Source organism: Macaca fascicularis, chromosome 6 (genome assembly GCF_037993035.2).
Source record: "Macaca fascicularis isolate 582-1 chromosome 6, T2T-MFA8v1.1".
NCBI lineage: Eukaryota > Metazoa > Chordata > Mammalia > Primates > Cercopithecidae > Macaca > Macaca fascicularis.
The window spans coordinates 38,339,203-38,360,417 of record NC_088380.1 but is presented as its reverse complement, the minus strand read 5'-3'; the positions used below and the strand labels follow the sequence as shown (position 1 = coordinate 38,360,417).

The following is a 21,215-nucleotide window of genomic DNA, read 5'->3' as shown; positions in this document are numbered from 1 at the left end:
AAACTGGAGGGTCACACAAGAAAAACCCATTACCTGAGACCCCTAACATTATTGCCATCCTGGTTGAATCATCTTCAACATCCAAGAGAGACCACAGAGAGATGACAGTTTTTGAATGTGTAATTCCCTGTTGAGGGAGCCCAGCCATTCCTCATCGGGAGATGGGGTGACATTGAGGATCAGAAACTCTGCACAAAGATTCCAGGCAGCAAGAGACCAACCATCCAACTTCCAGTGGAGAGGGAATCCTGGAAAGACTGAATCAAATCTGTCTTCTTCAAGCTCTTTTGGCCGTGACCACAAAAAGAGATATATTTTACATCAAAACCCAATGCGTTCATATACCAAATCTAAGTAGACATTGATCACAAGAGATACCATTATTTTATCACTGACTGAGAAAGAAAAAAAACTACCTATTACAATTATAAGACATCTTATACAATTATAAGAGATTTGTAGTTAAAAAAATGTACACCTTAGAGTGGATAAAATATGGAATAAAATTTCAAGCATCAATACTAACCTTTATTATGAATAATCCATTTTGATATTTGGTACTCTACATTATTCTATTGCCTCTCTTCTATTTAATGTCATAGCTCCCCCAAACACTGGCCATGACCTGTTAAATTGACTGCATAATCTACTAGTGGGTTGCAACCCATATTCTGAAAAACACTGGGTTAACAGATAAGGTATAAGACTTCTAGATAATTTTACTGAGAACCCAAAGAGTTTGACTAACTCTACTAGTAGGACAACTGAACCCAAGTGGTAATTACTGTGCAGTATATCAGTACATATCTCTGGGCTGAATTGCCTAGAAACCTAAGGCTCATCAGCATGTATTATAGATATTGCTGATATTTAAGCCATTAGTGCTGTAGATGCACTTTGCTATAATTAAGCTATGAGACATGTCTACCGGGGCATTTCTGAGAGCTGATTCCTGCATGCCTCCTGTATGTAGTAAGGTATGTATCCAAAATTAGAGTGACCAAAAGCCTCTACAAAAAGTGCAATAATCCTTCCCTGCAATAACCCTTCCCAGGGCGTTAGGCAACTATTTATAAACCTGGTTTAAGAGGGAAAATACCCTGACTTTTGTTTTGCAAGTCTCTACAGATCCAAACAGCATAGCCAATCAGAATGCTACGTTGGTGGGACAGTTTTCCTCATCTTTTAGAGTTGAATCTGTCATTCACCTGAGAGCCCAGGGAGGAATAAGATGTGTGGCTCTTTAGTTGCACATTGCTTGAGTACTTTGCTATGCACGAAGTGTCTTTCAAGGGAGATATGAATTGAATCATACAGATCACTGAAAAAGTTTCTACTGGAATTACGAACAAGTTAAACATTTTGTCACTGAACATATTGAAGAGCTCTTTGATTTTGTGAGTTCTGTAGAATGAGGACTGGTCAAGAATTACCCACCAAAACATAGTTGTGGGCAGAGGATTACCTAGGTGCCGAGGCAAGAGACTGAAGGCACAAACTGTTTCAGTATAATAAAGAAAATAGTTAGAATAAGCATAGTTATAATACAAATTAGATATAGAGATGATCATGGACATTATCAATCATTAGCGTAAACATTATTAATCATTAGCTTTTAATATTACTCTTTGTTGCATTACTAACACAACCTAGGAATAACCGGTGGGTATAGAGTCAGGTGCTGAAGGGACTTTGGGAGAAGTGACCTAGAAGGCAAGAGATGAGCCTTCTGTCACGCCCGCATAAGGGCCACTTGAGGGCTCCTTGGTAAAGTGGTAATGCCAGTGTCTAGGAAGACACCCGTTACTCAGCAGACCATGAAAGGGAGTCTCCTTTCCTTGGAGGAGTCAGGGAACACTTTGCTCCACCAGCTTCTTGTGGAAGGCTGGATATTATCCAGGCCTGCCCACAGTCATCCAGAGGCCTAAACCCCTCCCTGTGGTGCTGTGCTTCAATGGTCATGCTCCTTGTCCACTTTCATGTTCCTCCTGTACTCCTGGTTCCTCTTTGAAGTTCGTAGTAGATAGCGGTAGAAGGAATAGTGAAAATCTTGAAGTCTTTGATCTTTCTTGTAAGTGCATAGAAGAAAACGCTGACGTACGCTGCCTTCTCTCTCTCTGCTTAGGCTACCTAAGAGGGAAGGGCCCCCTGTCCTGTGATCACGTGACTTGCTTCACCTTGTCAATCACTTAGAAGATTCATCCTCTTTACTGTGCCCCCTTGTCTTGTATACAATAAACATCAGTGCACCCAGCCTTTCGGGGCCACTATCAGTCTCCACGTCTTGATGGTAGTGGTCCGCCAGCCCCAGCTGTTTTCTCTTTATCTCGTGTCTTTATTTATTACAATCTCTCAACTCCGCACACAGGGAGAACACCCACTAAGACCCGCAGGGCTGGACCCTACACATAGTAATGGAAAACTTGGGGTTTTCTAAAGAGTTTCTTAGAAATGAACTTTCTCCAGTGGCTCTATACACACTAATAAAACACAAATCGAGTTGTTATAAGCAGAACAAAGTTTACTCGATATTTTTTCAAGTTAGCGTGTGTTTTTTAAAATATTGCCTTGGGGAAATATATTCAGGCCCACTGCCACCCTCTGCTAGAAGCTGAGATCTTCCAAATGTTTGGAATTACAACAGTAGATGGTCAGGGCTGCTATATATTGCTGTACAGGTTATTCACTGCACAAGGGCACCCAGCCAGGAAGATGACTGGAGGCTGAGATCCAATCCACATTCCTCTTGCCCAATGTGCAGTGTATGTGGGGTTGGAAGCAGAGATGCCTTTTGAAGATTGAACCAAGGCATCATATGGGTTAGTGAACAAGGGCCACTTTGAATGGCAAGAGAGGGAATGAAATAGTCAATAGCTCTATAACAGTTCAGATAAATTGCAAATCACTGTGAATTATTCCTAAATATCAACCATGGAATAAATTGGTATTTTAATGCAGATCTCTGAGCCTTAACCTAACTTTACATGAAGTCATGATATATCTGAAATGCAGTTCTAAAGCCCTGTTAGAGCCTATTGAATTGGTTCAGAGATTCCCTATGAAATTTGAGTATGAGAGCTGGCGGATAAGGGAGGAGATGGAGGGAGAAGGAGTGTCAGAATTGAGCACCTGCAATTCAAGTAATATTTTTCGCATATCTTAAAGTATGCCCAAACTAGAATTATGGTCATTAAAATAGACTGTGCCTTTTAAGTCCCTCCATAATGCCCAAGTCTGACCTTAAGTCTAAAATGAAACAAAGACATTTCTTCCATCTGGAAGACTCATCTATCACAAAACTAGCAGATTGTTTACTTTGTTAACTAACCAACTAGAACATTGACATAGAAACCAAGCAGCAGAATTTAAGATTTAGCATAGGTATAACTTTGAATCCAGGCCATCTTCTTAGAAGCATCTAACTGGAAACTATACATTGCAACTACCCAAGCCAGCTCAATTCAGCTTCTAGCATGTTCTCCCACTGCTTTCCACGGGATCACACAGAGCAGTCTGGCTAGAACATCTGCTGCTCAACCACCCACCCTGCACCTCTCTCATGCTGCCCCTGCTCAGTGAAATGCCTGCCCCGAGGTCATCTTTCAAGAGTGTGTGGATAAGCTTCCTTCTGCCTTCTCCTTGAAGCCTTCCCTTACTCCCTGAAATGGATCTAGATTCTCAATCCTTTCCATCCTGGGAATATGCCTAGCTCTATCTCACTCCAGACTGTCAAGCAGGCTGTTCAGTCTAACCCCACCCACATATCCCATGGCTGGCTCCTCCTCATCCTCCAAGTTCCCCAGGTCGAGAGGGGCCACCTCTGCCACTCTTTTCTCCTTCACAGATATTTCCATCATAATTCCTATCACGGCTTCTAATAATCGATTTATTCCTTCGTTTACATGTTACTTTTCAATCTCCACTACTGAATTTTAATCTCCAGTGAAGACAGGCACCTCATCTGTTTAACTTTCATAGCAGTGTCTAGTACAGAGTAGGTAGAAACGCAATAAATATTTGTTGAATGAATAAATGAATGGATGAAAAAACTATAGCATTTAGTTTTTTGCTTCTGTTAGACAGGGAAACATATAGCTTATCATCCAAACCAGGACACTATTGAGGATGAAAGTGAATAACCACTGTTAATTATATTGAAATAAAACAGGCATCAACCAGGACATATGATCACCATACACCATATCACCTTCTAAATGTCCCGTTTAACAACCAAGTTCACAAGTTTCACAGTATCTTTAGATGTCACCTACTGAACCATTTTCGTTTTGCTAAGATCAGATTCCTTCTCTTCAAGATCAAATATTTGACTTGATATTTTTGTAGAACCATGTTGGTCACATCAGGCTCCAAGAAGGTGGAGCATTCTTCCCTTAGCACAGCCTCAAGCATGTCTTCATTGATAACAACGGCCTCACTCAATGAGCCCAAGGGAAAGGTCATTTCATTTCAAGGGTAGTTAATGCCATCTTGGATAGCTAATCCAAGTTTATTTCAGGACAGGCAGCATTAGTGCCACACTCAACAGCATAAGCAGATACCTCTGCAATGATTCTACTCCAGCCCTGAAAGAGAAGAAAGGCAGACAGAAAGCCATTGGTGGAAGAACAGCCTCTTGGATTCAAATTCTTCTGCACTGTAACTGGGAGTAACTGGAAGACTCTCAAAGAAGAGGGTTAGAAAGAGAACAGCACGAGAGTCTGAGATAAATACTTACGGTCTGGGCTCCTAGGTCTGCTTTTTTTCAACTGTATGACTTTGAAAAAGTTACATGTTGAGTCTCATCCCTTATCTTTAGAGTATATTATAATTCTGCTTAACCCTGGTACAAATGAGATAATCAATAAAGCACCCATCACAATGACTGACACATAGTAAGTACTCAAAAAATGTTGCATAAAAATAATAATCACGAGTCATTAAAAATTGATGTTACTTTCATTAAAGAACTAGTATCTTAGTTTGGGTTTTGTTTTGTTTTGTTTTGGATTTTTTGTAGACAGGGTTTCACCTGTTGCCCAGGCTGGAGTGCAGTGGCACAATTACAGCTCACTGCAGCCTCAAACTCCTGGGCTCGAGCGATCCTCCCACCTCAGCCTACCAAGTAGCTGGTATTACAGGCACACATCACCATATCTGGCTCATTTTGTTGTTACTGTTGTAGAGACCAAGGTCTTACTATGTTGTCCAGGCTGGTCTCGAACTCCTGGCCTCAAGTAATCCCCCTGCCTCAGTCTCCCAAATTACTGATACTACAGGCATGAGCCACTGCCCCTAGCTTATCTTAGTATAACATAGTGATCAAAAGCTTCAGAGCCCTGGGTTCAAATTCTACTGGTGCCTTTTAGGACCTCTGTGGTCTTGAGAAAAGTATTTAACTTCTATAGGCCACATAATTCCCATCCATTAATTGAAGAGAGTTATATCTACTTCATAGGATTATTGTGCAGATTAAATGAGATCATGCATATAAAATGTTTGGCATAAGGTTTAGCACATAGTATTGTATAACGTTTTTGAAGTAGAATTTGCTAGAAGTGGAGGTATTAAAGTAGAAACAAACAGCAAGGAGTAGAATATTTTGAGAGACTTGTTAACCAGCCACAAAAGTAGGCTATGCCAGATTGTGGTATCTGGTCCCAAGAAACATCAGGGAGGGGAAACGGCAAAGAAGAGGTTGGGATATATAACATTGTCCATTGAGCGCCCTAATTGGGAAGAAGAGAGTAATCAGAAAGTGCACAATCCCTAAATGTTTCTCCATATGGGAGGGAAGAGAGACTGGAGGACAGTAAAGGCATTCCAATCCAGTGGATTCAGTGACCTTTATTCTTCCTTTGGCCTGGCTCTTAAAATAACAGAAAATGGCAGATTCTCATAGGTATTATAGAAGTCATTTTTAAAACATATTTTAACATTTCTCTCATTTGTAACGTTGACATTGTTTTAGTTCATTTTGTGTTGTTCTAAAAGAAGATCTGAGATAGGGTAATTTTTTTAAAAAAATAGGTTTATTTAGCCCACAGTTCTAGAAGCTGAGAAGTTCAAGATTTAGCAGCCACATCTGGTGGCTTCTGATGAGGGCCTCATGCTGCCTCAAACATGGCAGAGAAATGGAAGGGGAACCAGGTGCATGGAAAAAAGAGCAAGACACATGTGGCAACCTCAATTTATAACAACGTGCTCTTGAGGGAAGTAATCCATTCCCAGGACAACTAACCCCCCATCTCCAGACAAAGACATTAATGTATCTTAAAGACCTAATCACCTCTTTAAGGCACCACCTCCCAACACTGCCACATTGGGAACCAAGCCTCAATACAGTTTTTGGTAGAAGCAAATCATATTCAAACCATAGCAACTGCGTTTTTTGATCTAAAAACTCCCCAGATTTCCCTCTGGTCGCCATATAAAACATACCCTCATCAGTCCTTGAAAGCTTTCCCAACTCCAGGTTATTAAATGTTGAGTGAAACTAGGAATGTCTTTGTCTTACAAAAGTTGTGAGATTGTTTTTAAAAGAATAGGTAAACTGCTAATTACCTTCCTTGGACATCTGTCTCATTCCGTTTCCCCAAAATTTAAGACACGGTAAAGCTCACTTGGAAATTCCAATTTTAATGATTCTCTAATTTGCAGAGACCTTATTCCCATCATCTTAGCACTGGACAATTGTATATATGCATATGAGAGGTGACAACGTACTGGCAGCCGTCGCTCGCTCTCAGCGCCTCCTCCACCTCCGCGTCCGCTCTGGCCACGCTTGAGGACCCCTTCAGCCCGCCGCTGCACTGTGGGAGCACCTCTCCCGGCTGGCTGTGGCCTGAGCCGGCTCCCTCTGCTTGCGGGGAGGTGTGTAGGGAGAGGCGCAGGCAGCAACCAGGGCTGCGCATGACGCTCGCGCGCTAGCGCGAGTTCCGGGTAGGCCCTGGCTCGGCGGGCCCCGCACTCTGAGGGGCCGGCGGGCGCTGCCGGCCCCAGGCAGTGAGGGGCTTAGCACCCGGACCAGCAGCTGCGGAGGGTGCGCCGGGTTCCCCAGGACTGCTGGCCCGCCCGCACCGCCCTCGAATTCTCGCTGGGCCTCAGCCACCTCCTGGCGGGGCAGGACCTGCAGCCCGCCATGCCCGAGCCCCCTTATCCCGGCTGTGAGCTCCCGTGCCCACCCGAGCCTCCCCGACAGGCGCCGCCCTCTGCTCCGTGGTGCCCGGTCCCATTGACCGCCCAAGGGCTGAGGAGTGCAGGTGTCCGGACTGGCAGGCAACTCTGCCCACGGCCCTGGTGCGGGATCCATTAGGTGAAGCCAGCCCGGCTTCTGAGTCTAGTGGGGACTTGGAGACCTTTATGTCTAGCCTAGGGATTGTAAATACACCAAACAGCACCCTGTGTCTAGCTCAAGGTTTGTAAATACACCAATCAGTACTCTGTATCTAGCTAATCTAGTGGGGACTTGGAGAACTTTTCTGTCTAGCACTCTGTGTCTAGCTAAAGGATTGTAAACACACCAATCATAATTCAGTGTCTAGCTCAGGGATTGTAAACGCACCAATCAGCACTCTGTCAAAACGGACCAATCAGCTCTCTGTAAAATGGACCAATCAGCAGGATGTGGGTGGGGTCAGATAAGGGAACAAAAGCAGGCTGCCCAACCCAGCAGTGGCAACTTGCTCAGGTCCCCTTCCACACTGTAGAAGCTTTGTTCTTTTGCTCCTTACAATAAATCTTTCTGCTGCTTACTCTTTGGGTCCACGTCATCTTCATGAGCTGTAACACTCACCGCAAAGGTCTGCAGCTTCACTCCTGAAGCCAGCAAGACCACGAACCCACCAGAAGGAATAAACTCTGAACACATCCAAACATCAGAAGGAACAACTCCAGATGCGCCACCTTTAAGAGCTGTAACACTCACCTCCACAGTCTGTGGCTTCATTTTTGGAGTCAGCAAGACCAAGAACCCACGAATTCTGGACACACATATACTTTGTGATAAGATATTAGAACTCTAGAACTGCTGCATATGGGGGCATTCAATAAAGTGGGACAAATTTCGCACACACAAGTGCAGACACACATACACATTAAGTTTGGTCTGAAAGACAAAAAATTTCCATTTGCTTCTGAAAAAAAGATACCTTTAGCTAACTAGAGACCCTCTTGTATGCTTAGAAATGAAGATACTAATTGATGAGAGAGGGGTTTTTCAAAATCAAATGTCTCCAACTGCTAAAGAAACTGAAAAGACCACATTTCAGTGTTAAACAAATAACCTGAAAGACTCCCTTGAAATCTAAACAAACAGCAATCAATGGAGAAAAATAAGTGTTTTTATAATAACTCTAGTGTATGCCTGTCTGGTCACCATTATGAATACCTAGACACTCCATTGAAAAACCTGCGCTTGGAAATCCTAAATGGCGTGCAAACAAGGAATCTGTCAAACTTCAATTTAAGTTTATAAAAGTGATTCTAATTTCTTTAATTTTTTTTCTTTTCAAATGAAATTGTTTAATCTCTGACAACTTCATTCCTTAGTTTACAAGTGAATAATCTGAGACTAAGAAGATATCCCGGGATAGGGTTGCCAGATTGAGCAAATAAAAATACATATTCAAATCATGTATGAGACATATGCATACAAAACAATTATTGATTGTTTATCTAAAATTCAAATTTAGCTAGGCATTCTGTATTTTATCTGGACCTACCCCTAGGTCCTCCACCTAATGAATGGGAAAGCTGATGACAGAACCCGATGCCCCTGACCAACAGCCTGGAAAACTACTAGCAATGAATAGATTCCCCTTTCTGATGCAAATGCATTCACAATTATCCCTTGAAAATTAGATGCTGTGGAAAACCAAATGCTATATAAGGTGAACCCTTCCCTCAGGAAGCCTAGAGTCTAATGGCAATTTCTAGTGAATCTGGAAGAGAAGAGAGACTGTCTGTAACCATCTTAGCAAACTGCTAACCAAGAAAATGGTTCTCTCTCCTGGTCACACATTAAAATCACTTTGGGAGCTTTAAAAATAATTATCAGTGCCTGGAACAGTGGCTCACGCCTGTAATCTCATCACTTTGGGAGGCCTGGGCAGGGGGATCACTTGAGGCTGGCTAACATGGTGAAACCCCATCTCTACTGAAAATACAAAAAAATCAGCCACACATGGTGTCATGCACCTGTAATCCCAGCTACTCAGGACACTGAGGCAAGAGAATCACTTGAACCCAGGTGGTGGAGGTTGCAGTGAGTTGAGATCATGCCACTGCTCTCCAGCCTGGGTGACAGAGTGAGACTGTATTAAAAAAAAAAAAAAAAATTATCAGTGCCCTGAAATCCTGAGATTATGATTGAATTGGTCTGGGATAGGGTCTGGGAAAATGGTTTTTTGTTTTTTGGGTTTTTTTTTTTTTTTTTTTTGCCAAAATATTCCCAGATTATTCTAGTGTGCAACCTGGTTAGCATAATGAACCACTAGTCTCAGACTCAGAAATCTCCCCCAAGAAATCTTGATTCACAAATGGCTGGGTCTGTGCTAAAGTAGGCCGTGTGTGTGTGTGTGTGTGTGCCTGTGTGTGTGTTTTCCCAAAGCCCCATACTTGCTGTATCCCATGGAGGTGTTCCAGTTGGCCACTTGGGCCTTCCAGTAAGACTTATTGAAGGGACAGCATTTTGCTGGAATTCACTTTATCCCCATTCTGCCCTTGGTTCCTAGTCATTTCTTAGCCAGTGCATTTTGTAGCCTGTGTCTTGAAAAGTTCATTGTAAGTATACAGATCACATACCCCTTAAAAGACAATAGAGAAGAGATCATTCCGTCTAACTATGCAGTCTGCTCAGGATACCTACCTGGGGTCAGACATGCAGCCTCTGGTCCAGAGTCAAACGTGTGGGTTCAGTGTTGTCTGAATATCTTCCCACTGGTAGAACCCACTAAATAAAAGCCCCTTTCAGTCTTATGACTTCCCATGAAGAGATAAATAAGGATGTGCTCTGGGTATTTTTATTATCGTCATTATATTTGTTGTCCTGGTCAGAGAGGGGTCAAAAAGCCACAACAACATTTTCCTCTGCCCAGCTATTATTGTCTTCCAAAAGACACAGTAGCACATGCTCAAGAGCAGGATTTCTCAACACAATCTAAGAAGACAAGAAAAAGAAGCTAAGTCTCCTCTGTCCTGGCCCATGGCCCTCAGCTTCTCACTGCTGACATCATTTATGAGGAAGGCAAGTTCATTGCCTTGTTTTGCTGTATCTGTTCTCAAATTATGCCATCTTTCAACACCAGCCTAACTTAACATTTTTAAATCATTCTGACCACTATATGCTATCCAAAGTCCAAAGTAAATGGTATCTAACCTCCAACTCTGAAGACACATGTGGCTGTGGCCAAGCTTACTTTCAAAGACTCAGTATTGTATACTATCACGTGCTCAGGCCATTTTTACATCATTGTTAATCCTTTCATTCCAGAATCCATCTGGGATCAATTCAGCCTATGATAACAACACTGTTCTCTTTTGGGACACTCATCCAACACTGGTTTTCTTAGTTTAACACTCAAGAGCTTCCACCTCTCCAAAAGTGTTAAGTTGAAAAAATCTGGTACAAATAAAGAACAAGATCAAACGGCCAATTGTATCTACCTAGAAATAATGAGAGGGCACTTTCTAAAAAATACGTAAAAGTACTAAATGAGTGCTCAATACCACTAATACCTGGAAACCTTAGGCTCAAGATAAGTCAAACAAATTCCAAATGCATCTAATTCATGTTAAATGTTTCCTGTCTCAGTGACCAACAGGCCATGTTAAAACCAGTCCAACTCCTTTTGAAAGTCTCATTCTTTTCCCCACATGAAGGGCAATGTAAGGATTCTGATCAGTGATGTAAGATTGCTAATTCTTATTGGGTAATTTTTCCCCATTAGTCAGAGATCAGCCTTGCCGACTGGGAGGCCTCACATGCTTTGCTGCCATCAGGAGCTAGCTGTCAAACTCCAGGGCTAATGGAAATGTATTCTAAAAGCCAAATTCCACCCTTCACTTGCATGGTGACAGTTCCTAACCAGGTGAGACAGCTTCGACCCCATCCCGAAGTCTGAGACCTTCAGTCTTTCTTTGTCATCGCCTTCTTCTCATGTCATTGTCAGCAAATCCCCTTTGACAACCCTCTCTCTGTTTCCTTGGAAAATGCCCAAATGCTCCCAAGAGAGGAAGCATTATCTTTCTAAATCTTAATTTAATTGGAAAAGAGAGAGCTGAGATTTTTAAATTCAGGGCAGAGGCAGACTCATTCATTACCACTTCAAGGTCCAGGATTTGGGCTGATGAGCAAATAGATCTATCATATTGGGAGGTGTTCTGTACCTTCCTCTGTTATGACTAATTCCCGCAGCCAAAAATATACATTCAGGAATAAACAGGCTGGTTCTCTCCAGTGTCTTCTCAACTGATAGTCTGTAACTGGTATGATAGTTAAATCCACGTGGAGAAGGATGCAGATTCATTTGCCAGACACAACCAAGACAGGGCCAACACCAGCAGGGGCTTCTAGAACGAGAATGAAGTTTCCCTGCTTCAGATTAGAAGAAACTCAATTGGAGGCCCAGTCATGTGGCTTATACAAGTGCCTAACAACATACATAAAATCCCAGAGAGCTGTGTATCTAAGCAAGCCAACTCTAGTTCACAAGCAGTAATGCAGAACCCCTTTCTTCCTCTGCCCCGTGGCAAAAAGTAAGTCTGTTCCATTTGTTTATAACCATTGCTGTTACTTTCCAGCATAACCATAATCTTATTTTGTAAATCCTATTCCTGACACACCTCAAACCATCTGCCCATTCTTTCTTGGGTTAGCTTGGGGCTGTTTGGCAAATGTCTGTCATTACCTGTAAATGGAATATTTTTTAGCAGAGTACATGCCCCTTGTAAAGGCATGTTGCCATGGCTGCTAGGTGCTCTGAAAAATCTCCTTTGTTTTTTTTCTTGAAATACGATATGCCTTTAGTAATTTTTAATATGTGTAGAATTAAGAAGAGACAAAGAGGCATAAATGCAACCTATTAGGCTTCAGATTCAAAATAAGTTTGCACACACACTCTCAGTCAAATACAAGGAATTGGCTAAAATGTTATTAATAAAAGTATATGTGTCAGTTTGAAGGAAGAGAAGATTTAGCCTATGTTTCAGATTCAGACTTGCAAACAGTTTTGAGGGGAACAAGTGATATAGTCTGAGCTGTAGAACTTCCACCATTTCTTGTCCCCGTGGAGTGGGACCAGGGTTCTCAGCAAGTCACTACAATTTGTCTCTGTTTCATTATTTTGCCATCTTTTCCTTATTTAAACTACAAGGGGCTGAGAAAGACCCAGAACCCCAAACTGGATTAAGGATATGTGATAGGCAATTCACAGAGCACAGATACAAATGGACAAAGGAGAGAAAAAAGTCTCGCCTCATTAATAATCAAGAAAATAATGGAATAAAATAATGAGATCACTGTTAGCCTCTAAAATGGCAAAGACTAAAAACAATGAAAATATGTAGTGAAGGTGTGGGGAAATGTTCACTCTTAAGCACTGCTGGAGAAAGCAGAAATTCATACAACTCTCCTGGAGTCACTTTGGTAGTATCTTGCAAAATTTTTCTAGTACCTACCTTTGGCTACACTTCATGTACACACACACACACACACACACGCACGTGAATTTAAAAATTATTTATAGCAGCATTACTTGTAAAAGCAAAAAATTAGAATTAGCCTATCAAAAGAGAAATGGTTACATAAACTCTGGTTTATCTACCCAATGGACTATTACACTGCCATTAAAAAGAATGAGACAATTCAACATCTTCCGATATGAAAAGACTGATATATTGACAATTAAGATAACAACTTACAGAATATTAATATGTTCCAACTTATGGAAAAACAATGACTTACCTAGATCTATAACAAAATGTGAAAAGGAGACTCTTTTTCAGCTTTGTCTAAGGCCCCAGAAGACCCAGAACAAAGCAAGAGGCAATTAGTGGTCTCGCATTCTAAAATGAGTTTCTAGACCACCTAGACAGGACTTGAAAAGAAGACAGCTGCAACCATTAGCCTATCACTCGCCTCAAGGCTGTAAAAGGACTGAAACTGGAAATGCTGAGAGAATTTCTTTGGAATGATTTTTCGGGGTGTGGTGGTGTTTCCACATTTACCTCTTTCTAAGTAAAAGAAGTTTCAAGGAGATCTCCCTGAATGCTGGAGTCTGCCGAGTATAGACTGGCACTTAATTCAAGACCAAAGATCGTCTACTAGCAAAAGGCTGCAAATTGCGTGTGGAGGCCCAGGCACTGAGAGAGCTGCAGTGCAGCAGACTGCACGCCTCCCAGCAGCAGTAGCCAGAGTGCATCAGTCTTGCCCTTAGGCCATATGCAAGGGAGCCAGCCAGGATGGTCTAATTTAAAAGGGCCCCCCCTGTAGAGAGGTTGACAACACTCCACCCACAACCTTCCTATCTCTTGATCACATTCACACACACACACCTACTGGGTGGAGGGCCAGCTTTTCCTCTCCCCAGCCAGCACCTGCATCTGTCAGCCGCTGCCCACGAACTGCCGGAACCCACTAGGTGCACCAAGAGTAAGAGTGCCTGGTGTGATGGGTGGGACTTGAAGGGACTGGAGGAGTTGTTATTCTACATGATTGTCCAAGAGAGTGAGAACGAATCTGCATATTATATTTATAGAGAAAGCAAGGGAAACTGTTTTCTACCTGTACTGTATGGAGTCTCACTCTTTCAATATAATGTTAACAATTATACAGATAAAACAGAGAAAAGGTCTGGAAATTTACATGCAAACCAATTATGGTCTCTAGAAAGCAGAATGTGGTTAGAGGATGAATAAAAAGAACTTATGCATTTTACTCTATATACTTCTATATAGTTTGATTTTTTAAAAAAACAAATATGTACTCATCTTTTTTGTAAACAAAAACTTAAAATACACACACATATACACACATACACTCACTGCATAAAAATTCAGAAAAGTAAGAAAAAGAAAACAAACAGATCATAAATGTAATTCCACTCCTCCCAGATCTCACCTCTGTTAGTATTTGATGAGTTTTTATTCACATCTTTTTTATGTAATTTGCTTGGAGCAGACAGGGCCTCACTGGGCGTCACCAACAGTCAAGTTAAACAACCAAGAACTTCAAGGACTGTTTACTGCTGCCACTCATATATTCCGTGGGTATTTTGACCATATGAAAATCTAGGTATATGAACAAAGAAAACCAATTTGATACTTATGAGTCGTCTCCCTTAGCTTAAAATGTTCATAATTAAGATGGAGATAAAAATTATCACTGTGACATTTTATGCACTGGCTCTGGACAGTAGCAAGGTAGAGGACTAGAAGATTAAGATGTACTGATCCCCTTATGAAATCACAAATGCATCTTCTTCATCCGGAAATGAGTACTTTAGTCAAACTTAACAACACTTACCAAGTCTGTCCAGAAAGCTCGTTTGAGCCTCAAACAACCTAAATGGAAATCCAGGAGAAGACTTTATCTCCTGTCTGAGATTTACACAAAAATCAAATCTGTTACAGACTCATCTAAAAAACACGGATACACGACTTGAGACCTTTAACAAATGGAGTGCCTGCTACACACGTGGAAATTAACTCCTTCTTTGTTTTCAGTTTCCTGGGAACCGGGGAGAAATTCTGGTTTCTAAACCTTGAGGCAGCATGAACAATGAACAATTGTTAGCTAGAAATAGCAGATGAAGCCTATTACTACACAACGGAAAGTAGACTGCACTGTCTTAAGGTTGTGTTTATTATACAGGCCTGGTGGGTAAAATGATACGGTAGAGAGTGAGTGTCCTGCTCAATAGAAACCTCTGAGAAACCCTCCACTCCAAGGGAAGCATCCAGCTTCTTTCTGTTTTTCCTCTTGTTGAGTATAGGCTTGGATAATTGTATGTAATTTCCCAAGTCTGTCTTCATGAATGAAACTTCTTACCAATTTCTACCAAAACCCTCTACCAAATCAAATAAAGATAAGGTCAACAGAAAGCCAATATCATGCAAATATGCAGTAAAGGTCTTCATTTTTTTTTTCATTTGAGTGGCAAACCAAAGATCTTGAAAAGGTAACAATTCCATGATCCAGCAAAATAGCAACAGAACACAAAAATTTTCCCTTGGGTTAGAATATGAAAACTTTTTTCGAGAGTAAATTCAATTGAGCTGAAATTGTAAAACCTGGAATGGCAAAGTGTATTTTTTTTTTAGCCAAATTTGTTGGAAGCCAGTCATACACAGAAAATAAACCCAAACTCAAACTAGTACTGAAGTCCAGCTTCCTTTTAGCATTTTTTTTAAAAAGAAGAAAGAAAGAAAGAAAAATAAACTTTCTAAACTTGAAAATGCAGCCTTTAGAACAAGGTTCCAAGGGTTACTTGGATGTTAGTTGATGCTTACAAACTAATGCTAACGAGTGGAATCAAAACCAGATAGATTCCATTTCCCTTCAAGTAAATGGAGGTTGGGGATGGGGAGGTGGTGGGAATGCTTCCCAAAATGTAGGTGAATTTTACCAAAAATGATGGTGTTCTGCATAAAAACTAGAGAAATATCATCTGAACTTCAACTAGGGCTGGGTTTCAAAGAGGTGACACGAAGAGGGAGAACTGACACCCAGGAGCTCCCTTCTGTGCCAGGCCATGAGCTTCAGGAACACTGGTTTCACCCTCACAGTAAACGGCATGGCAGGCAGGTGTTCTCCCCCGACTTCAGAGATGAGAAAATGCATTTGAGTCCCCTTCTCTAGGTCATTCAGCCAGGGAGTGACCCTGAAGGGCATCTGCATTAGGAAACAGTGCTGTCTCACCTCCTGTGCTCTTGTTCCATGAGAATCATTGATTACTTCAGCAAGGATGATGTAACGGTACTTTAAGAAGGCCATTTTGGAGCATTCTACCAATGCAATGCTAGTCTTGTCAAGGCCAACACCTGTGCTGACTTAGCTAGTGCCTGTGGGAGAACTAGGTAAGGAGAGGTAGACAGTTGTCATATTTTTTGTTTTTGTTTTTGTTTTGTTTTGTTTTAGAGACAGAGGTCTTGCTTTGTTACCCAGGCTGGAGTGCAGCGGCACGATCATAGCTCACTGCAGCCCCAAACTCCTGAGCTCAAGTGATCCTCCCACCTCAGCCTCCCAAGTAGCTGGGACTACAGTGCACACCACAATGCCTGATTAATTTTTACATTTTTTTTTGTACAGACAGGGTCTTGCTATGTTGCCCAGAATGGTCTCAAACTCCTGGCTTCAGGCAATCCTCCTGTCTCAGTCTCCCAAAGTGCTGGGTTTACAGGTATGAGCCACTGAGCCCAGCGGGAGTCTTATCTTGATTTAACTTAGGGTCACCTTGAATCCATGTCATAAATCCAAGTTACTCAACTGTGGAGCAGGCCTGTGCTTCACCTGCATTACCTAACTCCTTTAATCCTCAAAATGACTATGGGTTTTATAGCATTTTTATCCCTATTTTATGTCTAAGAAAACAGGCTTGGAAAGGCTAAGGAAGAGGCAGAGCCGGGATTCTCACCGAGCCTGCCTGACCCCTCCGACTCCAGATCATGTGCTCTTACTCACTTCATGAAACTAAAAGGTCAATAACTCTAGAAATTAAGCAGCAGTGGCTTTTCAAGGTATGTGGCTATCACTGATCGCAGCTTCCTACACATGTATTCATTTATCCAACAGGTATTGATTAAGAGATTACAATCTGTAAAACTGAAGGGTTATAAAGAGATCAAAAATGTTCAAGTTCTTGTCCTTAGCCTCAAGCCATGCACAGCCCAGACTTACTAAGTTCTGGATTTTCCCCTGGTCTTCTGGCCACTGTCCTTTATCTTTTCAACTCACTTGTTATTACACCAGTTTCTTTCTTTCGGACATGTCCAAATTGCTGGTTTAGATAAGTTTGTCCCTGAGACTAGTGAACTTCATCAAGAGATAAATGAATGGAGAGACAGCTTTAAACCAAGGGCCTCTGGCATTCATAGAATATCAGAACTTGAAGGGGTCTGACAGATGGAGCCTGTATCAGTCAGAGTAGTCTAACTGCTGTAACAAACAAGCCCAAAAGTTTACTTCTTGCTCTCACAAAATTCAAGGGGTATGTTTCTGGCTGGGCCTCTCTCACGCCAGTGGTGACACATGGGGATCCAGGCTCCTCCCCTGCTGTGGCTCCACCATCTCAACAAAGGGTTTCAGGATGCCCCAGACTGCATCCATACAGCAGACAGAAGGCAGAGAGAAACTTCAGAGCAGGCTCACTTACTTCTAACTGTCTCCTCCCATTCCATCAGCAAGAGTTAGTCACAGAGCCACCTTCACACCAGGGCCTGGGAGGTCTGTATGCAGGTTACCAGGAAGAATAAGTCGGTTTAGTGAGCCTGTGGCCCATAAAACCACCGTGCAGGTGAGGAAACTGCCACAAAGTGCCTACGTGAATCAACCAGTGTCACATAGGAGCAGATTCCATACTCCACTGCAGCACTCTTTGCCTACAACATTGTTGCTTCCTAAAAAGGCATGTCCTGTTTTTATTTCTTATATGATACTTACTATATAAATTTTAAAAATACAGAAAAGCTTAAAGAAAATAAGTTTGTGCTATACTTTTCCAATATAGTTGCTGTTTATATTTTGGTGCCCGCTAGCCTCTTCCACGTGTGTATCCTTATTATATATCACACAGACAATTTTTAAATATAAAATGTTGCAAACATACAGAAAGCAGTATAAAAGAAACCTAGGGATGCACCACTCAGATTTAACAAATCTTAACATTTTACCACATTTGCTTAGTTCTCTCCTATAGAAATAAAATGGATCCAGCTGAAACCCATCTAGTTCTTTCTCATTCCTAAAGGAAATGAAGAAATATATATACATATAGTAAAAGTACAGAAACATTCACAGGATCTATACACACCAGCTTTAGGATAGCACTTCTTCATTTCCTTTAGGAATGAGAAGAATTAGATGGGTTTATCATATTATTTATATAATATGATATATATAGAGAGAAAGAAATGTTTTTGTACTTTTACTATATATATATAGAGAGAGAGAGGAGAGAGAGAGAGAGAGAGAGAAGGAGAGAGAGAGAGAGAGACAGAGAGAGACAGCGAGAGAGACAGTCTCACTCTGTTGCTCAGGCTGGAGTGCAGTGGCGTAATCTTGGCTCACTGCAACCCCCACCTCCTGGGTTGCAGAGATTCTCCTGTCTCAGTCACCTGAGTAGCTGGGCTTACAGGCGTGGGCCACCCTGCCTGGCTACTTTTTTTGTATTTTTAGTAGAGACGGGGTTTTGCCATGTTGGCCAGGCTGGTCTCAAACTCCTGGCCTCAAGTGATCTGCCCACCTCGGCCTCCCAAAGTGCTGGGATTACAGGCATGAGCCACCGCACCTGGCCTTTACTATACAATTAGATTCATAAAATGTATACTACTTTTGTACATTTTAGATTTTTGCATAAGTGATACAATGCCATGTATATCCTTTTGTACCTTGCTTTTTTTAGTCAGCATTATGTTTTAAGACTTACCCATGTTGATCCATAGAGATTATTTTCATTCAGTTGAACTAGATGTAGTATTCCATTGAATGACTAAGCCATGGTTTATTACTCATTCTTCTCATATATAGTTAGCTTGTCTCCATTTTTCCCTTCACGGTAGTTTTAAAAAACAAAATTAGCCTCAAATTATACATACAGATTTGCTGCCTGCTTTTTTCATGTAACAAAACCTAAGCCTAGTAGTCACATATATTCTTGGAGAATATTATTTTTAACATCTGTATAGTGCCCTCTTACACGAACATACCAAAGTTTATTTAACCAATTCCCTGTAGTGGAACATTCAGGTATTTTCCAATAATGTGCTATATAAATTATACTCCCACAACCATCATTTTATGTGCACTTTTGGCATATTGACAAACAGAGAAAACTAAGGAGTGCCTGTCGAGAGGGCAAGTGCTACTACGGCGGCGAAACAGCCCTGTTCTGTCTGGCGCTGCACTTTCTGGGGCAGATCCTGCCGATTCCACTTACTAACCGTGTGACTTTGGACAAACTTAACTTATTTGTGTTTCTATAAAATGAGATTGATAAGAGTAGTTTCCTTAAATCCCATACCAGGTGGAGTTGTAGACTTTCCGCTTTATTGTTTCTTTGAATTCCCTTGTAGGCAAGCAAGGGAAATCCTGCACCTGAGGCTCAAACGTGCTTACCTAAAGCAAAGTGCCACTCGGAGGACAAAGAGTCATGAGATTTGAACCACTCCAGAACAGTGCCCAGTGCATGGCAAGTATTCAGGAAATTAGGTTCAACACACACACACACACACACACACGCACACACACACACATATATATATAGTGAATACGCATTTGCACACATGCATACATGCACTCATGCACGCACACTCACGTGCACACACACATCTATACCTCTATGATAATTTTGGCTATGTGATACAGTACTATTATGCTTTTGTTCTATCCCAACTTTTTCTTATTGATAAAGCTAACTAATCTTCTCCCAGTGGTTTTTTTCCATCTGGCACATCTTCCTTTTGCTGGCAATCCCTTCTTCGACCCCCCAGCAAGCCTTCACTACCTGACACGTTATACACTCAGAAAGTGCCACCAAAGCCCATAACTCACATAATGAAATTCTCTGACTCCCTCTTTTCATTTCAACCAAGTGGTCTGTCTATCCAAATATTTTCTCCCCCAGAGTCCTTCTCTCTGTCTTATGAATGGTGTCCCACTTCCCAGCTGACATCAAACCTGTGCAGATTACCTTTTCAAGCAAATGTAAATAAACAATAAAGCACAAAACAAAGAAGTCCACTTGATTTTTTTAGTTCTTCTAGAAATGGCTCAATAAAACTTCACTGGCCACAGGAGACTTCCCCTAATTCAACTAAACAAACACTCTTCCTTCTTCTCTTAAGAATGCCATTGGGAAGTCTAATGGGGTTTGAAAAACTATTTAGAGCTCTGCACTGGTAAGGAAGATAAAAGGAAGCCACGGATGAGCAGTGAAGCAGTCAGGCTCGGAGCCCTGCCCTCACCTCTCAGATCAGCGTGTTCCAAAATCTGATGAGATTCATAAATTCACAAGGTATTACTTACCGCACAATTTGCCACGACAATTTCCAAATGGCTTAGGGCGATCATGACACCTTTAGTCTCAGAGTGCCAGGAGAATACTTGAAAGGCCCTACATTGATGAAAACTATCATAGTTAGAGCTATTTTCATATTATCAAATGTGGTTTTAATTAACCTCAAAAAATAAAAGAAAGAGGTTTCTAGAAAAGACAATACATACACCACCCCCCCAACACACACACACCTACCTCTATGTGATAAACCTGGCTGAAAAGGGGATTAGGTCCCACGCCTCATTTCATCAAGAAAATTAGCATCTTTTAGTCTCTCCGGAATGTATTTGTTTTCCTTAGACTCAAGCTCAGTTACACTCTTCCAACTCCTTAGTATTAATTCCTTTTCTTATTTCAGCCTGACCAGAACAAATTCTGTCCTGAAGCATCTTAGCAATAAAATCCAAATGTGGTTTTGCCCTCGGGCCTACAACAACTGGTGTCACTCCTATGAGACCATGTCTAGACTTTTAGGGAAAGTTAGGAAAGATGTCATCCTAGATTGGCTATTGTGTTTTTTGAATTTTGGGAAGCTAGATCACTCCCCTGCACATTTTTATACCCGTGGGAGTCTCAGATCTGGACTCAAAATTGAGGGGATATGGGAATACGGTAGATATAAATCTTGTCTATTTCATCATCATGTCATCCAAGCTCATGTTTTCTTCACAAGAATGCCTTTAAGAACTCAGAACATTATAATCTTAGGTAGATGCCTATTTATATCTTTGCTACATACCTTCCTTTTCCAAGGTTGGGTTTTTTTGTTTGTTTGTTTGTTTGTTCATTCGTTTAATCTAGGAGATTAGTAGATAGTGTTTTATTTGAGGGTGGTTAGCATTGATTGAACCATACTCTATGGCTTTGTCTTGACAATTCACTCTCAACCATTCCTTTATCAAAGAAAGGAAAGATAAGAAGTAGAAGAGATAGAGGAGAAGGAGG

General features: G+C 41.5%; 1 long non-coding RNA gene across 1 annotated transcript in view; it reads right to left on the bottom strand.

Annotated features, from left to right (window-relative positions):
• LOC102129976 (uncharacterized) overlaps window positions 1-20,353 on the bottom strand; it is a 135,761-nt gene extending 115,408 nt beyond the window's left edge. Inside the window, exons 1-3 of the long non-coding RNA XR_006698682.3 lie at window positions 20,240-20,353; window positions 18,642-18,763; window positions 14,117-14,286 (exon numbers count right to left, since the gene is read on the bottom strand). This is a non-coding gene — a long non-coding RNA (uncharacterized lncRNA). The remainder of the gene's footprint in view (window positions 1-14,116; window positions 14,287-18,641; window positions 18,764-20,239) is intronic.
• Between the last annotated feature and the right edge of the window lie 862 nt (window positions 20,354-21,215).